General features: G+C 36.8%; 1 protein-coding gene across 3 annotated transcripts in view; it reads left to right on the top strand.

Annotated features, from left to right (window-relative positions):
* Positions 1 to 20,131, top strand: part of HS3ST5 (heparan sulfate-glucosamine 3-sulfotransferase 5) — a 245,329-nt gene that overhangs the window by 129,728 nt on the left and 95,470 nt on the right. The window contains exons 3-4 of one of the 3 annotated variants that reach the window (XM_032484739.1): positions 14,846 to 14,959; positions 15,472 to 15,539. The gene's annotated coding sequence lies outside the window, so the exon portion shown is untranslated. The remainder of the gene's footprint in view (positions 1 to 14,845; positions 14,960 to 15,471; positions 15,540 to 20,131) is intronic. The other 2 variants (XM_032484737.1, XM_032484738.1) reach the window with 2 other exon arrangements.

The raw sequence follows: 20,131 nt of genomic DNA, 5'->3' as shown, positions 1-20,131 counted from the left end.
TCAACACATGTTTAAGGAAGGTGTCTGATTGCATGTGTAGATCAAAAACAGAAAGCCATACCTTTTAGCAAATAGAAACTATATGGAGACAGAAGACAAGAGTTCGTCTCAGTGGAACCAGAAGAGTGTGCTACAGAAAAGAGAGATGTCCAGAGAACAAAAGAAAAATATGTCTGGAAATTAATATTATAATAGCAGAAATTTAAAAACTAAATAAAAGGCTTGGAAGATAAAGTTCAAACATTATCCTAGAAAATACAGCAAAAAGACAGAGATGGAAAGTGGGAGAAGATTTTTAAATTAGTGTAAAGCTCCTACTTCGGAATAACAAGAATTCCCCAGTATGAGAATTTTTTTTTTTAATGAAAGGGAAGAATCATCAAAGAAATATTCTCAGAATTAAACATGAGTTTCTCAACTGAGGGGGTCATGAAGTGCCCTGCACAGTGAATAAAAATAAAGTAGGTTCATTAGCAAATTTTACAACTCTTGGGACAAAGAAGAATCCTAGTTCCAGAAAAAAATGCAGACTTCATAGATTGGATAAAGTATCAAAATAGTATTAGACCTCTCAACAGCAATACTGGGTGACTGATTAGCACCTTCAAAATTCCAGAGGAACATTATTTCTGATCTAGAATCTAAGCCAACTGGCACTTGATTATTTGTGAGGAGAGACAAACCTGACAACATCATATTTTAGATATACAAGATTCAGAAAATTCTAACTCATATGTACTCTTTCTCAAGAAGGCTTTGAAAGGTGTACTTCACCAATGAAGAAAGAAAGCTGAAAAAGTAGAATATTTAGGATTAATGGAATCAGAAAACATAAGATACAATCTAAGGAAAAGCACTGGGAATTTCAGGATGACATCTGTGCAGCAACTAGTTTAGAATGGAACCAGGCAGAAGGCTCCAAAGAGATTTCTCCCAAAGAAGGAAATTGACAGAATACCTAATGTATTTATATGTATTGAGAGATTTTCCCAGTTAGGAAAGGGCTAGGATTGAAATAATTATAAACTATTGAAAATAAACTAAACAAGATAATTATTAACTATGGGAGAAAGAATTTGTGCAAAAAGGGGCACAATCGTAGTATATTACATGACTTAGCCGAGAATGGCACCCGTAATAATAATGTATTAATGATGGCCATAATAATCACTATTGATCTGTTGGGAGAATGAGATGACAGAAAGTGTTTGTGTGGTAAGTATAGTGGGGGAGTGAAAGAGAACTAAACAAAGCCTTCTCTTCCAAGAGGGAAATCAGTATTCAACTAAAAATTCAAGGAAAAGTAATATAAGCGCGATATTTACAAAAATGATCAAAAATGCCATAATATTCAGCTAGAAGAATTGAAAGTAAGTGCTCCTGGGGAGCTGAAGATGGTGCTGGAGTGGGCAGGGAGCTGCTGTTTTCCCTGATAAGCCCTGTAGCACTGTCTCTTTAAGACATGTTCATTTGTTTCCTTGAAAAAATAAAAACCAAATTGAAAAAAATAAGAAACCTAGCCCAGTCTTGGTTGTCTTGGAGTTTATATCCTAAAGAGGGGGACAGATATGTTACAATTACATAGGCATGTAGATAACTGCCAACCGTACTAAAGGCTATCATGGAAGTTTCTTGTTTAATCTTGTATAAACCCGTATGAAAAGAGTTGTGGCTTCGTGTAGCAGGGGGATCCAGTCAATCTTTCCTGAGAGAGTGACAATGTTGACACTTTGTGTGGTAGGTGCCAGTCCCAAGTAGTTGGCAAACAATCCTTATAAAGTAGTAAACTTTAGGGAAGAGTAAGGGACCATCAAATGTGGCTTCTGTTGGGCTGGAGGGACTAACTGCAGGAGGCCACCTGGAGCATTCTGTTTAATAATAACAAGGTGAGCCACGGTAACCATACTGTGGGATAATATTCACTTGGAATAACCTTTACCATCTTGATGGAGATGAATTCTTTTGGCTTTAGTAATGTGAACAACCACCTGGAGTCACAGGCTGGGAAGACATAGAAGGACCTCAGAGTTCATGTGTTCTCACCCTCTTTGGGCAGGAGTCTGCCCGAAGTCTCAGAGCTATTTAATGCTAGCACCAAAGCAAGAACTCAGATCTCCAAGTTCCTATCTAGAACTCTTCTCTACAATTATAGAGAAATATATAGCTTGGTCTTTTAGAGAAACTGAAATTAAACTAAACTAATTATCACAGTGTTGCCTAACAACAGAACTTTATTTGCTTTGTTCAGTGATGAAAGAAAATATTGCAGAAAAGAATTACTTTTCTACTTGAATTTTTCATTATTGTCTAAATTTAGTACCTGATGGAAGCTAAGTCTGATGAATCTCTTCTTTATAAAATAAATAATTTATATTTCAAATTCATGATTATGTGAAAATCTAAGAAATTCCTATAAATACTGCACTATGTATGACTTACACACATTCTCACTCTGTTTTAAATAATGGGTTTGCATTTACTGTGGACACATTTTAATAGTTTTAATCACGTTAAAAAACACACTGTTGTATCTTAAAAATTAATTATGCTAATGAAACATATGAAGAAATATCTCCCTTCCAGAGGAGCTTTGCAATTCAAGATGTGTATATAACACACACACACAAACACAATTAGACTTCCTGGGTTTCCCTGAAGACAGAACACTCGTAAGTCAGGAGACCTATTTTTGTCAAAACAAGATGTTCACACTGCTGCGCCAGAACTTTTTGATGTTTTATCAAATCTACAACAGCATTTTGGAATTTTGGTGCAGGTCATGATGCCATGTACTTGTATTCTTACACAAGACTCACTGCCACCCCAATCACAGCTTACAAGTTCAGAAAATAAGGCTATTGCTACTAAAGAGAGACTGTTAATAGGTTTCTTTTTTTTTCTGTAGTGAGAATGCTTTGTAATAACTAGGTCAGAATATGATTTCTGATTCTCAGATCCTTCTGTGACAGTTGCAAGAAATACTTAGACTATCTCAAGGAGTAATTTAGAGTTGTTTTAACCCTCTGGTCATTGTCCAATCAGAACAGGGATTTTCAAAGTTACATATAGGAAAGCAGCACATAGATGTGAAGACCACTGCAAACTGTATTAGGCCACATGATACTTACAAAACTTCCCTTGGGTAATCAGGAGGTATCTATGGTTTGATAGACTTTGAACAACACTAATTTTTTTAAATATATGTTTTATGACTTTCACCGTGTTCTCCAGGTCACACAGATAGAAAGGAGGTTAGCAACTAAGGTGTATGACCCCTGATGCTTTGGGCTTAAACTGGAATAATTTCTTTATCTACCTTCTACATGTTGCAAGAGTTTAAGTTACTTAACTACCTTATTTTAATTCTGGTACTTCACAACTAATCCTAAAATGGAGGTAATAATGCATTTATCACATAGCCATTGTGAGAATTAAATGATTAAATGATTAGTGTAAAAAATAAACAGAAGCCTCAAGTAAGTAGAGTTGGGAGACCAGAGGGGGAGTTCTCTCACCCTGCAACAAGAGCAGAGCCCAACAGGAAGAAGATAGAATCCTCTTTCCCACCAAGGACTCAGCCAATGAAAAGCCAAGGATTCTTTATTTCCTGTCATCATCCCAACTTCCTTTCCTCCTCTCTAAAAGTGTTCTCCTTCCATCGCTGAGGAGGGTACTTGCACACGGCTCACTGTGGTTGCAGACCCCGGATTACAGTTCTCAGCTGATCCTGAATAAACCCATCTTTGCGGGAGAAATAAATATCTGGCAGCCTATTTGTTTCAGGTCAACATTAGTATCCAGCACAGTGTCTGGCACATGCTAACATCTCAGTGAACTGATAACTACATGCAGTAGCCAGTCAGAGAACTCCGGGTCTGAGCTAGTCAACATTCATTTGTTTATATCCCAAATATTTATTGCATACTCACTCTCTGTCAGGCCAGGCTTTAGGTGCTAGAGACAAATCAGTGAGCAAACCGTAAACAAAACGGAACAAAATCTACCTTCAAGGAGCTTACATTCTAGACAGTAAATGAGTCTAATGATGAGAACCCGAGGTTGGCAGGCTCCTGAGTCCCCAGCCACATCCCACATCCAAAAGGGTCTTGTTCTGGGCAACTCACACAGTCCCTGGGAATGGCTAAATGTATGTAAAAAGAAACAGAATGTATGCTGTCAAATAGCTTGTCACGTACATGGTACATATTGCTCATTGCTTTTTAAAAAATGCACGAAGGACTCTTGTCTGGTGTGGCATTTTGTAAAAAGCTACTCATTACCCTTATTCTCTAAGAGCCTTTCTTCTCCATATCTCTCCCCTCTAGAAAGACAGGCTGTGTGTGTGTGTGTGTGTGTGTGTGTGTGTGTCTGTATATACACAGACAGCTTTCTTATCCTGAAAAGAAGTATTAGTCCTTGATCTATCCATTGTCCCATATGTAATGTTTCATTTGCTTTCCTGAATCTTGTCTCTGAAAAATTCCAGCCTGACAAAAAGGAAAATAGATCTTAAAACAAGTTGGGAAATTACAGCTTCACAACGATCCTGTTCTGAAAGGGGCCCTTTCCAGGCGCCAGCCTCTTTGCTTAGCGTCTGTGGAAGCCTGTACAGGACAGTCTGGTAAACTCCTAGTGTTGGGAGGTGGTGTGTTCTCACTTTTCCAGTCACTGTTCCTCTTTCCTCTTGATTCAGAAGGCAAGCTAAAATGGGTGGACTCTTGCTGCATAAATAATTGCAGAGTAGATGTTTGGTTTGGTGGTCACTTGCCATGTTATTTGTTGTGTCTGTCATTCTTTGGGCGGCCATTTACCATGCTGTTTGTCGTGTTTGTCACCCATAGGCAGGACTGACTGGTAATGGATTTGGTTACAATTAATAAACCATTTTTCACATCTAAAAAATCCACTCTCCAAGGCACATCTCTGCAGTAACAGTGTAGCAAAATAGGTTGTTCTTCAGTTGCTTTGGAAATATATCCTATTTTCCTTTATTATTTTGAGGCAGCCTGCGTTCATGTATATACAATTCAAACTCAAAACAGCAAAGAGAAGCACTGGTATCAGCTGCTTATCACTGTATGCTGAAATAAAAGATGGGAGAAAGTAAGAGTAAGTGTTTTGGCAAAACTTCAGTGAATGTGCAATTGTGGTAAATAATTAACCACTAGAAACAATGTTGAAAGCAAACTGGATGTATTCCAATTTTTTTTCCTGTTTAAACGAAATTTGGGGTTTTTTTCTTCCCATACAAATGCATAAATGCACCAGTTTTGCCCAGCTACAGAAAAATATTCTTATCTCATTAAATTTCCTTCTTTTGGTTTATCATCTGTATCATGGAAAAGTATGATTTTACAAAGTTGGTTGCCTTTAGTGCACATTTATAAATTAAGAATGCCAAATAAATACAGCCTTTCGAACAGCAAATAAGCTCTTACAAAGAGAAATTCTTCTTTTATAACTAGAACACCTCTCACAGGACCAAGTCCTTTGTTAGAAAGATAAATCCTACAACTGGATTTCAGAGTAAAGACCCCAGTGTTTGTTTTTATTCTTGTGAAACCAATAAAGTGCTGACAAAGAATGCTATAATGTGCCACCGTAGTTTAGAAATAAGGTGCATTTAAGAATGCTCTTTATTGCCTTTTGAGGGCTGGATAATGCTGCTCTTAGCTGAGCTACTGTACTGTACTGCTTTACAGAACAGCAGCCGAGACAGTTAGATCCATTTGAGCCCCACCTGAGCATTATATACACTCTTTAAAAATGTCAACCTTTTAGGAACATTGGAGTGATTGTAATACCATGTCATTATGTTCCCATAGGCTTAAGTCTGAAATACACTGAGTTTAAAAGAATAAAAGGGTATGTTTTCCCTTGCCTTTCACATCATTTTATTTCCTATAAAATTGCAACCACATGTCAAAAGGCCCAGCTATTTCAAGTGTTATTCTTTTAGATAATAAATGTAAACATTATTTTGATCCATACTTGCTCCCTTGAATCTGAATGTGAAAATCTGTAATACTTAGTATTCAAACTACAGTTGAATTGCAGCCCAGTTCAGAGGACAGAAGGGGGATGGGTTAGGAAAACACGACATAACTTTCAACTCCTGGTGAAAAGCCTCTTGGTTGTGAGGGAAATGTAGATGTACATAGGTGACTGAAACAAGAAATGGGAAGGAATTTGTCACTAAATCACAGAGCAGAAGGCGGCTTTCCAGCAGGATTCTCTGCTGTGGCTGCACAACAGAATCCTCGTGGAGCACACCCATTCTTGAGAGTGATGGGCATGGAAGTTAACATGAATGGCAGAACAGAATCGGTATTTAGGACATAAAAATAGATTTATAACCCAGAGCCTTTCTCTGTGCTTAAAAAAAAAAAAAAAAAAAACCTGTACATGTTCAACAATTATACCTTTCTTGGTTTTGGTGGGTGGCGAGGGGTGAGGATGTCGATTTTTTGTCATTTACCCGCGTTAGGCATCCAATAAATGCTTTGTTGCCCATCAGACTCCATTTCCAGGCTGCCGCCCTGCGGAGTTTAGCTGAATAATGTCTATACCTGGGAGTAGGCGGTGTGCATGTATATATAACACTCTGTGTGAATGAAAAGCAAGACTGGTTTTTTCAGAAATGTTCTCTCAATTCTGATGAAAGTGAAAAATAAACCCTGTAAGTTTCTGCAAATGCTACAAGTGGCTTTTTCTTGCAACATATCCACTTATATTTTCAACAGCTGTTGTTGGTCTTTCTTGAAAAAGTTCCTCATTCACCACATTGCAACCACAGATCATTTATGTATAATTTGGTAGATGATAGACATTTGAAATTAACTGTGACAGGTGTTTTCATATTGTTTCCACTGATCCGATAAAAAGCAGAGAGCCAGAAAACAGCATGAAGAACTTAAATTCCTCAGAATCAATCTGAAGCACCCTTTTGAAAAAATTGCTATAAAGAAGCATTTTAGAATGAGGTGAGTTTGGTAGGAACAGTCTTTGAGATGAAAATACAGTTCAGGAAAACAAATGTATTTCTTCAGTGGGGACTATAGACACTGTGCTTTAATTTATTTATCATTATTACTGTTTTTGAAATTATTTTCTGCCATCTTCCATGTCATGGCCCCAGGAGGCCCAGAAGAGAGCCAGTGAAAGCAACCCCATGTGTGTTCCTGGTGAGCTATTTCAATATATTTCAAAATAAGGAATAAGAGTTTACTAAAGAGATGAATAAATACTGATGGCCAAAGACTAAAAAAGTAGTCTTTTTTATACACAATGGCCCATCCGTGCTAGCGTTAATCTGTAAAGCAAGTCACAGCTGTGTTAAGTAATTTATGTAGGAATAAAAATTGTTTCTATATTACTTTTGCTGTGGAAAATAGCATTCCATAAGCTCACCATATTTTTAATCTTAAGAAAAGTACTGCCATGGCAATTTTTAAGAGTTCCACTTATCTTTTTCCAAGTTGCTCCTGCTCTTCCTTCTGTGTCCTTCCTCTCATACCCACCCTCCCCCACCCAACTCCGTCCACCCTCCCCGACGGCCAACAGCATTTGTGAAACACAGAAGCAGTTATGTCATGCTGTTGTTTTGGGTATTCTTAATAAATGCCTCTTGTATTTCAGAGGTAATCTAAGGAGGTCAGCTAATACAATTTCACTTTGATTACTTATTTGAATTTCAGATGCAAAGAACTCTGAACCAATTCCCTGAATCTGTCATAATCATAATTTAGTTATCCACATCTGCTTCATTAGATTTAAGGTCTTTCAAGAGTATATTGATTATTACAGCTCTTGATTATCTAATAACAATATTCATAAGATGCTCTCTTCTCCAACTCCATTTCCCTTACTCATTAATGGGTATCAGTCTCAAATTTTCTTTTTTCCTTCCCAGTTGCAGCATCCCCTTAAGAGTTATCAGATTATAATAACAGAGTGAAAGTAAAGCAAGACCTTCACTTTACCTCCTTTAGATGTTACACGTTAATCTCCATAAATCTTTACTAACTCCTTCCCATCTATCCTGGTTGTTACTATTAGAAGTCTGTATCTTAAACTTAAATTCAAGAATGGCATTCCAGAGTTTAACATTCTTCAATGTCTATTGCCCACTTTGCACTTTCTTTATAGAGAAAGGTGGTATTAGAAAGCTCTTGAACTAAAATGTAAAACTTGTTCCGGCTAAATGAAATAATCAAATGGGAGCATAAACATTACTACATGCCAACTCAAATAAGTTAATATACTTGGTAAAAGTGGTTATATTTAATAGTTTGTATTATCACCAAAAGGAAAAAAATCATTGGTCACATATGAACACACACATTCAAATGACTCGTAGCCTACTTGACAAAGTGTCTGAGAGCGTCTAGAATATTCCAAGCACTTGTCTAAGCAGTAGAGATTTCACAGTAAATAAGATAGGCATGGTCTTAGCCTTCATGGAGTTTACAGCCTGCAAGGAAAGAGACAATGGCACCACTAGATGACAGGGCCTTGGACTGGGTTCCACTGAGTTCTACAGGACACCTAGAGAGAGAACTGGCAGGAAAATCCTCCTGAGGGAAGTGACTACCCATGCTGAGGTTGAAAAGAAGAGGAGAAATTAACCAGGCAGATTGGGAGAGTGATCTAGGCAGAGGACCAAGAACCTGACATACCCAATGAACTGGCAGGCAGCTCTGGGCGAATGAATGAGCAAGGGCAGGGTGGAGTGGAGACAGATGAGACTGGAGGACCATCAGGACCTCATCTTGCAGAGTCACAGTCAGAGGGACACAGGATAGAGAGCACTTTGCTGACCTGAGGTACCTGATATCCAAGTGAGGCTGCCCGTAGGCAGAGCCTGCATTGCCAACAACATGAAGGGCAATTTGATTTTGAAATTTATAATCTAGTAGGTGACTTGTAAGCGTAATTAAGAAGAAGCTAAATCTCTTGAGATTTCCTGGCTAGTTTTCTAGAAAGTCCTTCAACGTATCTCCTGCTACTTACTTACATTTCACGGAATGCTAAGTCTGTAGCTCTTTTTCTCCACAAACGTCAGAATTCTATGCTTAAAACATATTTTATTAATGAATTAAAGTTTCCCTATTTTAATTACTCATCTTTAATTTCTCTGCACCTTTTTCAGCCTGATATTGATATAATTTAAAATGTTGTGGCTCCACCATGGAGAAGTACAAAGCAGGAAATATGACAGTCTATAGCATTACACTGAGAGTCCAGTCTGCGGGAGTTTAATTCCCCATGCTTGTCAAAAGTTGTTAAAACATCGTTTGCCTTTTTTGAATATAAAATGTGGGCAGACATGCACTAATATATCAAAAAATGACACTTTGTCAAAGAGGGCTTTCATGGGGAAATGTTCTGAATAAAATGTTTTCCTTTTAAAAGAACCTGACCTGTTTAACATTCCAAAGCAAGCACAAAAGAACACAAAATGCCTGAACTTCCTGCCAGTCACAGCAGTCAGTTCCATTTACTCTTTAATACTTTTTTTTTTTCATTCCAAAAATTGTTCTCCCAAAAGAATGATCAGTTTTATTCCATGATAACCCTGGTTTGAAGTAAAATGAAAGTAGCTCTGACCCTCCTCAAAATGGATTCTTTCCAGACTTATTAGCGGGAAAGTAACAGTGGGAGGATGATGCGGTTGGCTATGTCTACCGTTAGACTCAATGTAATTATACATGAAGCAACAACTCTTTATCTATCAGGAACACTTGCCGTGGCTAACTGCTTTTCACTGCCTGGTAGATGAAATACAGAATTAAAATCTCAAACTAGTTTCTCAATTTTTTTTTCCCCAGTCATTTAAAAATCTTTTAGCCTAGGGGAAGATGGCAGCCAGAAAAGAACAGAAAGCAGATGGTGTTTAAGGGCCTTAGCAAGATTAACAAAAGCAGATGTACCTTCTTGTTCTTCAAATAGTCCCTCTTTATTACCATTATTTTGTGACTGTTCCAATCCTTTGGACCTTCAGAGGATGTCCAGAGTTAAGATAGTGGTTGACAGTTGACATGTTAAATGGAAAATGAATGGATAATTGGCTTTGATCACAATCTCATATTGCCTTATCTAGACAGGAGGGATATTTGTATGTGTTACCCATATTCTTTGCAGAGAATGCACCTGAGTCTAACTCTTGAGTAGTAACATCATTCATTGTTTAGGGAACCAGGGAAAAGGGGCTGAAAGAAACGGAAGCAGATGGCAGTTGAGGTAATTGAGATACAATATAGCTTGAAGGCATCCCGGAATGCCACATAATAGTACTAGTGTGAACAGAAGAGAAATATTCTACTTCACTTGATGTGTAAGCTGAGTCAGATTTTATAGCTTGCCCTGAATCAAAATTCCTATAAGATGGGGAGGGGGAGGGTGCAAACAGTTTGAGATAATGGTAGAGAACGGTAGGAACGATTCCCCCAACTGTAAGTGTTCATCAGAGAGAAGGCCCAGGTTTTAATAAAATGTTAGAAAATTCTGCATACATTGATATGGGAAGATACTAATATTGGGAGCAACAGATCTGGACTATGAATAACCAAGCCAAATGTGTTACCTTCACCTTTTAATTAACTCACCCTATCATTGCAAGGGGGAAGTATTTTGCTGTGGTAGTGGTGGTGATTATAAGCATCTCACAATTGAGAATGGCTTCCTTGAATCTCTGATGGAGAGCTGGGACAGGAAATGAAGCTTCACATCCTGCCTCCGTGACTTACTAAATTATGTGACCCTGGGCAAGTGTCTTATCCTCCCCAAGCCTCACTTTGTCCATCTGTAAAATGGGCCTAATAACATCACCCCCCCCCATTAGGCATTTAGTTTAGTGCCCAATATGTTTTCAGGATATGATAAGTAATAGTAATATCATTAAATATAAATATATATGCATAGTTTAGCAGTTTTGCCCACCAAGCAAACCAAGGACCGTAGGATATTCAAGGATGCAGTTTCTCACTGTACCAGGAAACCCACTCCACATGGCTATTGTGAGTGTTTTAGAATATCTGCTTCTTCTGTAGACCTGGAATAATTTTTCTGCATTACCCTCCACTCTCTTTTGCTTCATATGTATATGTAGACCATGTTGTTCATTTAAATAGAAGTTAAAATAAGAATGTTTTCCTTGAAAAAACACTTTCTGGTTACATTATCAGACTGACACAAAGGAAGTTTTGTTAAACTGATTGTTACATACTTATAAATCATCTGCTAAAAATGGTTCCTCCTAAATGTATTAAGGCCAAAATAATTTATAAAATTTAGATCCCTTTCAAGGTTTAAATAATCATATCCTATCTATAGACCACTTTTGCCTATGAGGTTAAAGTATATATCATATGTATAAAGGATACATCAATGGTATGTTAATATTTGATTCTACTACATGTTAGTCATGCCAAAGAGCCCACAGTCATACCTAATATAAATGGCTCACTCTGGTTTCACAACTGAAACCAACAAAAGATGCAAACTGATCGTGATTTATTTTAATATTAAAATCTTATAGTACTTTTTGAGCTATTTTATAAAATAATTAATTTTAAAATGGATGAGGTAGTAACTTTGAGGTTTAGCTAATTATGTTTAAATTAAATATAAGCATTTAAAATAACCATTTTAATTAAATGCAAGACTCGGGTAACTAATCATTAAAAGTGGAATTGTTAATTTGAGATTTATCACTCTGAAACCACTTGTACCACATTTCTAATGAATTCTTTCCTCTACTTAAATGAAAGACAAAATGTATCTCCCCAAAGTGGCTGCTAATAAAAGATAACCCTTTCTTGGGTCATGGTTGCCAATTTGATATTGAATCAGAGCAAAAATAGCTACATACATATAAAACTGTAATTACTACTTGCTAAACCATTTTCAACTTGACTTATATTTAGTTCTATAAATGCCTAAGAAAAATCCTAACAATTGTAATAGCATCTATTACTGCACAACAAAATGGACATATTTTGTAAAAACAAATTTATAATTTTTATAGAGGAAACTCTGGGGTTTAAATAATTTTGTGATTTAATTTTTTAATTAAAATGCTATATTGCAATTTCAAGAATAATGAGGAATTACACTTTGAACAGCTTCATTTTATAAATATTTATACATCAAATTTTCTATTTGTAAGAATTTACAAATATATTGGTATATTCAAATTTGTATATAAAACTTTGTGTTTGTTTAAAGAAATCACTGGCTAGTTCTTTTTCTTATGTCTTTATTTTTTTATTAAAGTATAGTTGATTTACAATGTTGTATTAGTTTCAGGCATACAACATAGTGATTCAATATTTTTATAGCTCATACTCTATTTAAAGTTACTATAAAATATTGGCCATATTCTCTGCACTGTACAATATACCTTTGTACCTTATTTATTTTATACATAGTAGTTTGTATCTCTTAATGCCTTACACCTATCTTACCCTCTCACCATCCCTCTCTCCACTGGTAACCGCTACTTTGTTCTCTGTATCTGTGAGTCTATTTCTGTTTTGTTGTATTCATTCGTTTTATTTTTTAGATTCCATATATAAATGGTATCATACAGTATTTGTCTTTCTCTGTCTGACTTTATTTCACTAAGCATAATGCCGCCCAGGTCCATCCATGTTGTTGTAAAAGGCGAAATTTCATTTTCTTTTTTATGGTTGAGCAATATTTATTTATACATGTACACATGTATGTATACGTGTGTGTGTGTGTGTGTGTGTGTGTGTGTGTGTGTGTGTATGTGTGTATATATACATATCCCGTTGTCTGCTGATAAACACTTAGGTTGCTTCCATACCTTGCTATTGTCAGTTAGTGCTGCTATAAACATTAGGGTGCAGATATCTCTTCGAACTAGCATTTCTATTTTCTTCAGATATATATCCAGGAGTGGAGTTGCTGGATCATATGGTACTTCTGTTTTTAGTTTTTTGAGGAACCTCCATACTATTTTCCATAATGGCTGCTTGGGTTTACATTCCCACCAACAGTTTACTCATGTTCCCTTTTCTCTGCATTGGCTAGTTCTTATTGTACAATGTAACTATCATTTAGCACATTTACACTGACACATGGTAAGTGCTTAATAAATGTTTGTAAATTGGGTGAATAAATATATTGACACATTTTATAAAATATCTTTTAAAAGATTCTCCTTTAAAACCATTTATTGCTATATATTACCTTCTACTTTAACCTCCTCAATTAGAATCACTGATAAAGCTGAAGTGCATCTATGTACATCTTTGAAGGCAGTGTATTTTCTGTTATCTATTGCTTTTCTGTGTCCTGGAATTAGTACAAATGTTAAGAATATAAAAGAGACCAGGGCCTCTGCTGGCCGAGAGGGTGATTTAAAGGCAAGTTAACTTGTTTTGTTTCTTGTACTAAAGACATGCAATTACTGCTTGTCACATTTTTCTTCTGTTGTAAAAACTGAACTAATTGAAGGTATTACCGTTTGGGGACAAGTTCTACAGTGTAATGAATGTTGAGTGCCCTCTTGAGTTTATCATTTTAATTATTCATAATTATAATGATTTATGTTTATTTGGGAACTTTAGAAATAATTCTAGTTTGTCAAACAAATTGAGAAGTAGAGTAGTTGCAACTTTGTTTTGTTTTATTTTATACTGAGGTCTTAGCATGCCTGTGAACAAGCTGAGAAGTTCTCACAATCAATGGAGCCAGTTTTCTGGCTAAAAGAGCACACTCTTGGCATATGCCATGTCCTGCAATAACTGAATGAACTTTTTTCTACTCATTCTCTGGTTTCTCTAGAACTCTTTGGGCAATATCGGGATTGTGAGGGGAGCATTGAAAGGATTCAGTGAAAAACTAGAAATAACGTATGAAAGTGGGTTAATCAGAGAAGAAATACAATTAGATTTGGTAGCTGGCTATTAGCCAGGTGTATACACTTTCAAGGTCTTTCCATTTCTTGAAAGAGATTGTGTGTGTGTGTCTTTACTTTGCACTCTAAATATATTTTCATCCAATGGATCCAAGTAAATGAAGAATATTCTGACTATTTTGGACTAGAATAATCTCTATGTCTACTATTATCAAATATATATTAGAGATAATGATGTATTAGGGCTGGGCTTCTACGGTCTATTTAGATTTCATATACATTCTTAATAATAGCCTGAAATCACAATGAAATATTACTTTTAAACAAAGAGATTGCCATTGCAAATCTGTTTCATTGCAATCTGTTTCATTTCCCTCATCACTTTCTCTGTTTCATCTCTTCCAATACAACACTTTCAGTTTTAGAGCCAGACGTGTATGCTGCAGCTAGAGAATTTCTCAGGTCTCCTGGTAATCTATACTCAATTTAGGAAGAAGCAGCAATTGCTTAATATATTCAAGTGATAGCAAAGGTAAGAATGATTGATGGATAATCATCAAATGGTTGTAAAAAGTCAGTTGAGATACACAATATATAGCGTTTTTAAGGAGAGTACTTTTAACCACACTCAACCTAAAAACCTCAGCAGCCAGATCAGGAACGAGAACGTTACCTGAAAGTACAGGTGGATAGCCCTCAATTTACAAACCCATCTCTGACCAAAGAAAATTAGCAATCACATATTCCAAGGTTAAGCTTAAATGTGAGCTCTGCTCTTCATCAGCAAATTGTTTAATAAAGGGACTGGAAGTACTAGTAAAAGAAAAGAAAGAAAGAAATGTTCTGATCATACATGCTTTTTTCCCCACAAATTTTTAAACACAGCTACTAAAGAGCAGAGAAAAAAAATAAAAAAGACTAATTGGAAAACCACTTTGCCTCTGTCTCTACCCCTAGGTGCTAACAGAGCAGGGAGCAAGCCAAAGGGACAGTGGTAGGTGTGGAAAGGCCATGGACTATCCACCAACCAGAAAATCACCGCTGGAGTAACTGGGAAGTGTCTGAATGTAGGTATGTGTCCCGAAGACTTCCGTGTGCTCTTGCAATCCCTTATCTAACTCCCCACCCCTGTGACACACCTGCCGTCTCATCAGCCTTTTGAAAGCACTCCTTGGCAGGACCTGGATGTGTGCACATAAGCGCAGAGCCACTCCAAGATGCAGGGTGGCTCTCCAGCAGGAGGTCCTCCCCCGTCTCTGGGCTTTTAGAACATTCTGAAGATGGGCGGGGAGGGTATACCTCAGTGGTGGAGCACATTCTTAGTATGACCCAGGTCCAGGGTTCAACCCCCAGAACCTCCATTGAAATAAATGAAGCTAATTACCTATCCCCTAAAAACAAAAAATCAAAAGAACATCCTACAAAATGACTTTAAACTTCCTCCTGACTCTAGTCTCAGTGTTTACATATAGAACCCTTCTTCCTCACTGACACTGAGCCTTGTTTCCTGAACACTGAAAGCCTTTGTCCTTGCTGTCCCATTATCTGAAATAACGTCCCCCAATTCTCTTTGCTGCTTTTAGTTCTGTTTTCCCTCCGAGTCCTGAGTCCAGTTGCACCAACATTACATCTTGCTGATTCCCCATCCCAGGTATTTCCTCCCTTCCGAATGTCTGTAGAACTTTGCATCCTACTTCTCCTCTGGCATTTGACAACTTGTATCGTGTATTGCTGTGTCTTTCTTCATGTATCCGTCCTGTTTCCCCAGTGTAGCTGGTTATTTCTGGAGAGGCAGGATCTGCTGCATGTTTGTATACGGAAGTCCAGGACAGGGGAAATGGGCATGTAAAGAGCTACTATGAGGGAGCGAGGCAACGAAGGGAAGTGGTTGAGAACACGGACTCTGGAGCTAGACTGCCTGAATTTCAGTTCCTGCTCAACCGATTACTAGCTGCTTGACCTTGGCAAGATTTAAAAAAAGAAAAAAAAACTTTCTGTCTTAATTTTCTCATCTCCAATAATAATAATACAACCATCTCCTTAAGTTGTAAAGTTTCAATGAGCTAATAAATAAAAAGAGCTTAGAATAGTGCCCAATACATATCAAACATTCAGAAATCATTATTTATTACTGTATGTCCAATAATTGTTCATCTCATTGGATTTTCTCAATAATACTAGAAGATCGATGGCATCATTCCCATTCTAAACAATGCAACCTTGTGGCCCTGAGAGGTCAGGTTACTGCCCAAAATCCTAAGAGGCAGAATGAGCAACAAAGTGTCTGACCTAAACCCTGAGCTGTTCCACTTCCCACACTGCCTCACACGGTTCCCTGGTGACTAGTTCATATTGATAATAATGGAATTTGTTCTCCTCTATTCTTAACAATTTAAACCAAATACATCGCAACAAGTATTTGTGTTTCCAGGCACTGAAGGAGAAAGATGGAGAAAATGACAATTGGCTATTCCTACCCTAGGATATTTTACAATCTAGGTGATTCAAGTAATGGAAACAAAGCAGAAACATCTAATAGGATTCTAACGTCTCATTTCTAAGTTGCTTTAGAGACTGGCTCTTCCATGGTCCCTCCCTCACCCTGTGTAATAGTGTCGGTTGAATACAGTATCACTGTTGATAAAAATAACACTTTGGGGGTTGGTGGGATGTGCTATTTAAGAGTAAACTGTAAGATTTATCAGTTTCAAAATTGTGTTATTCTATTTGAAATTATTTTTGAAGAATTTACAAAGAGCTCTGTTAAACTTGGCAGAGCTAGCCCCTCCTGGAATCTCTTTATTTTCCAGGAAATCATTGACAAGTCTTGTTCCCGCTGCCAAAATACCTTGGCTGCTGCTATTCCACTTGTGCTGTCGCACTTCCCACTGTGCTGGGATGTAGTAGATGACTGATAAATCTTTGGGTAAATTAAATTTTGTCAATCTACTGATTCTTAAATATTTTCTGCTCTTCTGGCCTACCTCTGAATTACAGAGTAACTTCAGAGATCCTCTGTAGACCTAGAGAGGGGACTGGGAGGGGTAACGTTTTTGACTGCTTACCTTATTCTAGGTTTTTTAATTTACATACATCATTTCATTGAATTCTCAAATTAACCCCAGGAAATAGGTATTGTTATTCCCCTTCTACCAACAAGGAAGCTAAAATTCAGAGAGTTTAACTAACATATTTTAAAAACCACACAGCTGGTGAGAATTTCCAACACAAGTCTAATCAACCAAGCAAATGATGAGGCAGTAATGGGGGTGACATGAGGGCTCGATTCAGAGTTAGGAGATGGTTACTATGTTTTGACACTAACTTCAAGTGACTCAGGCGTATCATAGAACCTCCTCCTGTCTCTGTATCCTCATTGCCCATGACATTGTTGTGAGGATCAAAATATTTTATTTGTAAGATGGCTTTGAGATTATGATTGACTTTATAAACGTACTATTATAGGTGTATGTCTGGTAAATAGAAACGTTGACACAGTTAAGAAATCCTCAAACAGTTTGAAATTCTTAGCAGGCAATGGTAAGGAAGGTGGAAGCATTGAGAGGAAGCCAAGACCAAACACAAAGAACCACCATGCCTGCACAGGGACTCTGGGAGCAGATCTAGAAAAGATGGCTCTAGTTCCAATGCTGACCGAATGCTGTTCAGTTATCAGTCACTAGGTGGCTCTTACCCTTATAATATGTTATAATATGTTCTTGAATGTAGGTATAATGGCCGTAATCACTAAACCAAAGACTAGACATAGAACAAGACACTGGAAATCAGGACTGCTGTATATGGAACCATGTACCTTGTAAAAGGAACAGCTGTATGGCCAGCTACTCATTCAGAGGAGTAAGAGTAATTGTCCTTCAATACATTGTTCAAAAAGTACATGTCCAGCTCCCAAAGTACCTGAAACACCCTACAGGCCTCAGTGGGTTTCAGCCTGCTGCTTCTTTATAAAAATTTATTTATTTATTTATTTTACTGATGTATAGTTAGTTTACAGTGTTGTGTTAATTTCTGGTATACAGCATAGTGATTCAGTCATACATGTATAGATTCCTTTTCATATTCTTTTTTATTATAGACTATTACAGGGAATTCAGGGTTTGCAGATACTACTATACATAATGCAGATAAACAACAAGGCCCTACTGTATAGCACGGGGAACTGTATTCAATACTGTGTAAGAGCCTGCTGCTTCTTGAAACAATCTCTTGGGAAGTTTTTCAGAGGAATTAATGGCACTTCAAGTTGTGCCTGATGTCTGGTTTTGACCTTGTAGATGTTGAAGGGATGTAATTGTATTTGATGAGTTATTAAGCATGTGCTTTAGTTATTATGATAGTAAAAACAGCTGTTTCTTAAAACTGTAAGGTGCTTTCCATTTCTGAGCATTTAATTGCATTCTTACTGAATTCAGATAAGTCTTTAATCTCAGCATATGATCTAATGCATGTATTTAGATTTAAGAAAGTTACCCACTTTTTTCCCATTCTTTTGTTTACATGATAAGTTACAGAAACCACTTACCAGGTTTTTTAAAATTGTATTTTAACCTGAATGAGTATTGGTAACCTAGCTTGATACTTTGAACAGTATTCAAGGCATCAAAGAGAAATTAGCAAACCACGTTCATGTCTTTTGGGAAAGCCTGCCTAGAAGAGGCCTCTAGTTCCACGATTACTGCTGACATGGAAGATCTATCATCAGTTACTCAGATTCATCTGGCCAATTTCAATGGTCAAGTATTTCTAAAAATATAGGCCTATGACAACAGCACGTTTAACTTTTTTGAAATAGCCTCCATAACATTTGCAGTTAGGCATCATTGTTAGGTATTAAGTATCTGGATGGTAGAATGGGTTGCAAAAATAATGATTGCACTAATACAGCAAAAAATGGCTAATTTGTGGAATACTTTTAGGGTCTTGTCCTAAATTATAGAACTATTTTGTAAACTCTGTCACTACTATGAATATTATTTCTGAGAATAATTTTTATAATACCAAATTATATTTTTCTGAAAAGTGCTGGAATATAATAGAGAAAAATGTTCCTACCTCTATCACATAAAAAATATTCATGAACATGGGTTCCTGACATATAGTAGGATGGTACCCATCTCAGAGGAATTATATTATCTGCCATTCATAGGTGGTCTGCTTTATGCTAGACACTTGAAAATAGATCGTTCTCAGTCTTCAGGATGTCCCTGCAAGGAGATTTTGTTTTCCCCACATATCTTCATAAAATTAAGGTTCAGAAAGTTTAATAACTAGTAAATGGTAGTGCCACAATTCACGCCCAAATCTTTTAGACTCCTGTACTCATGCTCTTTCACTATTAGGGAAGCCAGTCACCTCCATAACAGATAGGATGTGATGAGTGAAAAAGAAAAATTCTGAAAATAAACCAACAATAGTAGCTGCCATTTATTAATGTGCCAGGTACTGGGCTAGATGCCCGAGGATCTTTAAATTCATTATTCTAATAAGGATTCAATCATCTCAGGTTTTTCAAATTAAGTGGATATTATATCCCCATAGTTTATTTTATCTGTCTGATTTACTTCACTTAGCGTAATACCCTCTAGGTCCATCCCTGTTGTTGCATGTATACACACCACATTTTCTTTGTCTATTTATCTATCAAAGGACACTTAAGTTGCTCCCATATTTGGCCACTGTAAATAATGCTGCCATGAATATTGGTGTGCATATATTCTTTTGAGTTCATATTTTTGTCTTCTTTGGGTAAATACCCAGAAGTGAAATTGCTGGATCATATGGCAGTTCTGTTTTTAATTTTTTGAGAAGCCTCCATGCTGTTTTCCATAGTGGCTGCACTGATTTACATTCCCACCAACAGTGTATGACAGTTTCTTTTTCTTCACATCCTCACCAACACATTATTTGTTGCCTTTTTGGTAACTAGCCATTCTGAAAGGTGTGAGGTGGCATTTCAGTGGTTTTAATTTGCATTTCTGATGATTAGTGATTTTGATCATCTTTTAATATGTTTGTTGGCCATCTGTATGTCTTCTTTGGAAAAACGTCTATTCAGTTCTTCTGCACATTTCTAAATCAGGTTCTTGTTTGTTTGATATTGAATTTATGAGTTCTTTATATATTTTGAATATTAACCTCTTATCAGATATATCATTTAAAAATATCTTCTGTCATTCAACAGGCTTCCTCTTCATTTTGTTGATAGTTTCCTTTTTTATGCAA

This window comes from Camelus ferus, chromosome 8 (assembly GCF_009834535.1).
Source record: "Camelus ferus isolate YT-003-E chromosome 8, BCGSAC_Cfer_1.0, whole genome shotgun sequence".
NCBI classification, from domain to species: Eukaryota; Metazoa; Chordata; class Mammalia; order Artiodactyla; family Camelidae; genus Camelus; species Camelus ferus.
The sequence above is the reverse complement of the archived record's forward strand: the minus strand, read 5'-3'. Positions and strand labels throughout refer to the sequence as shown.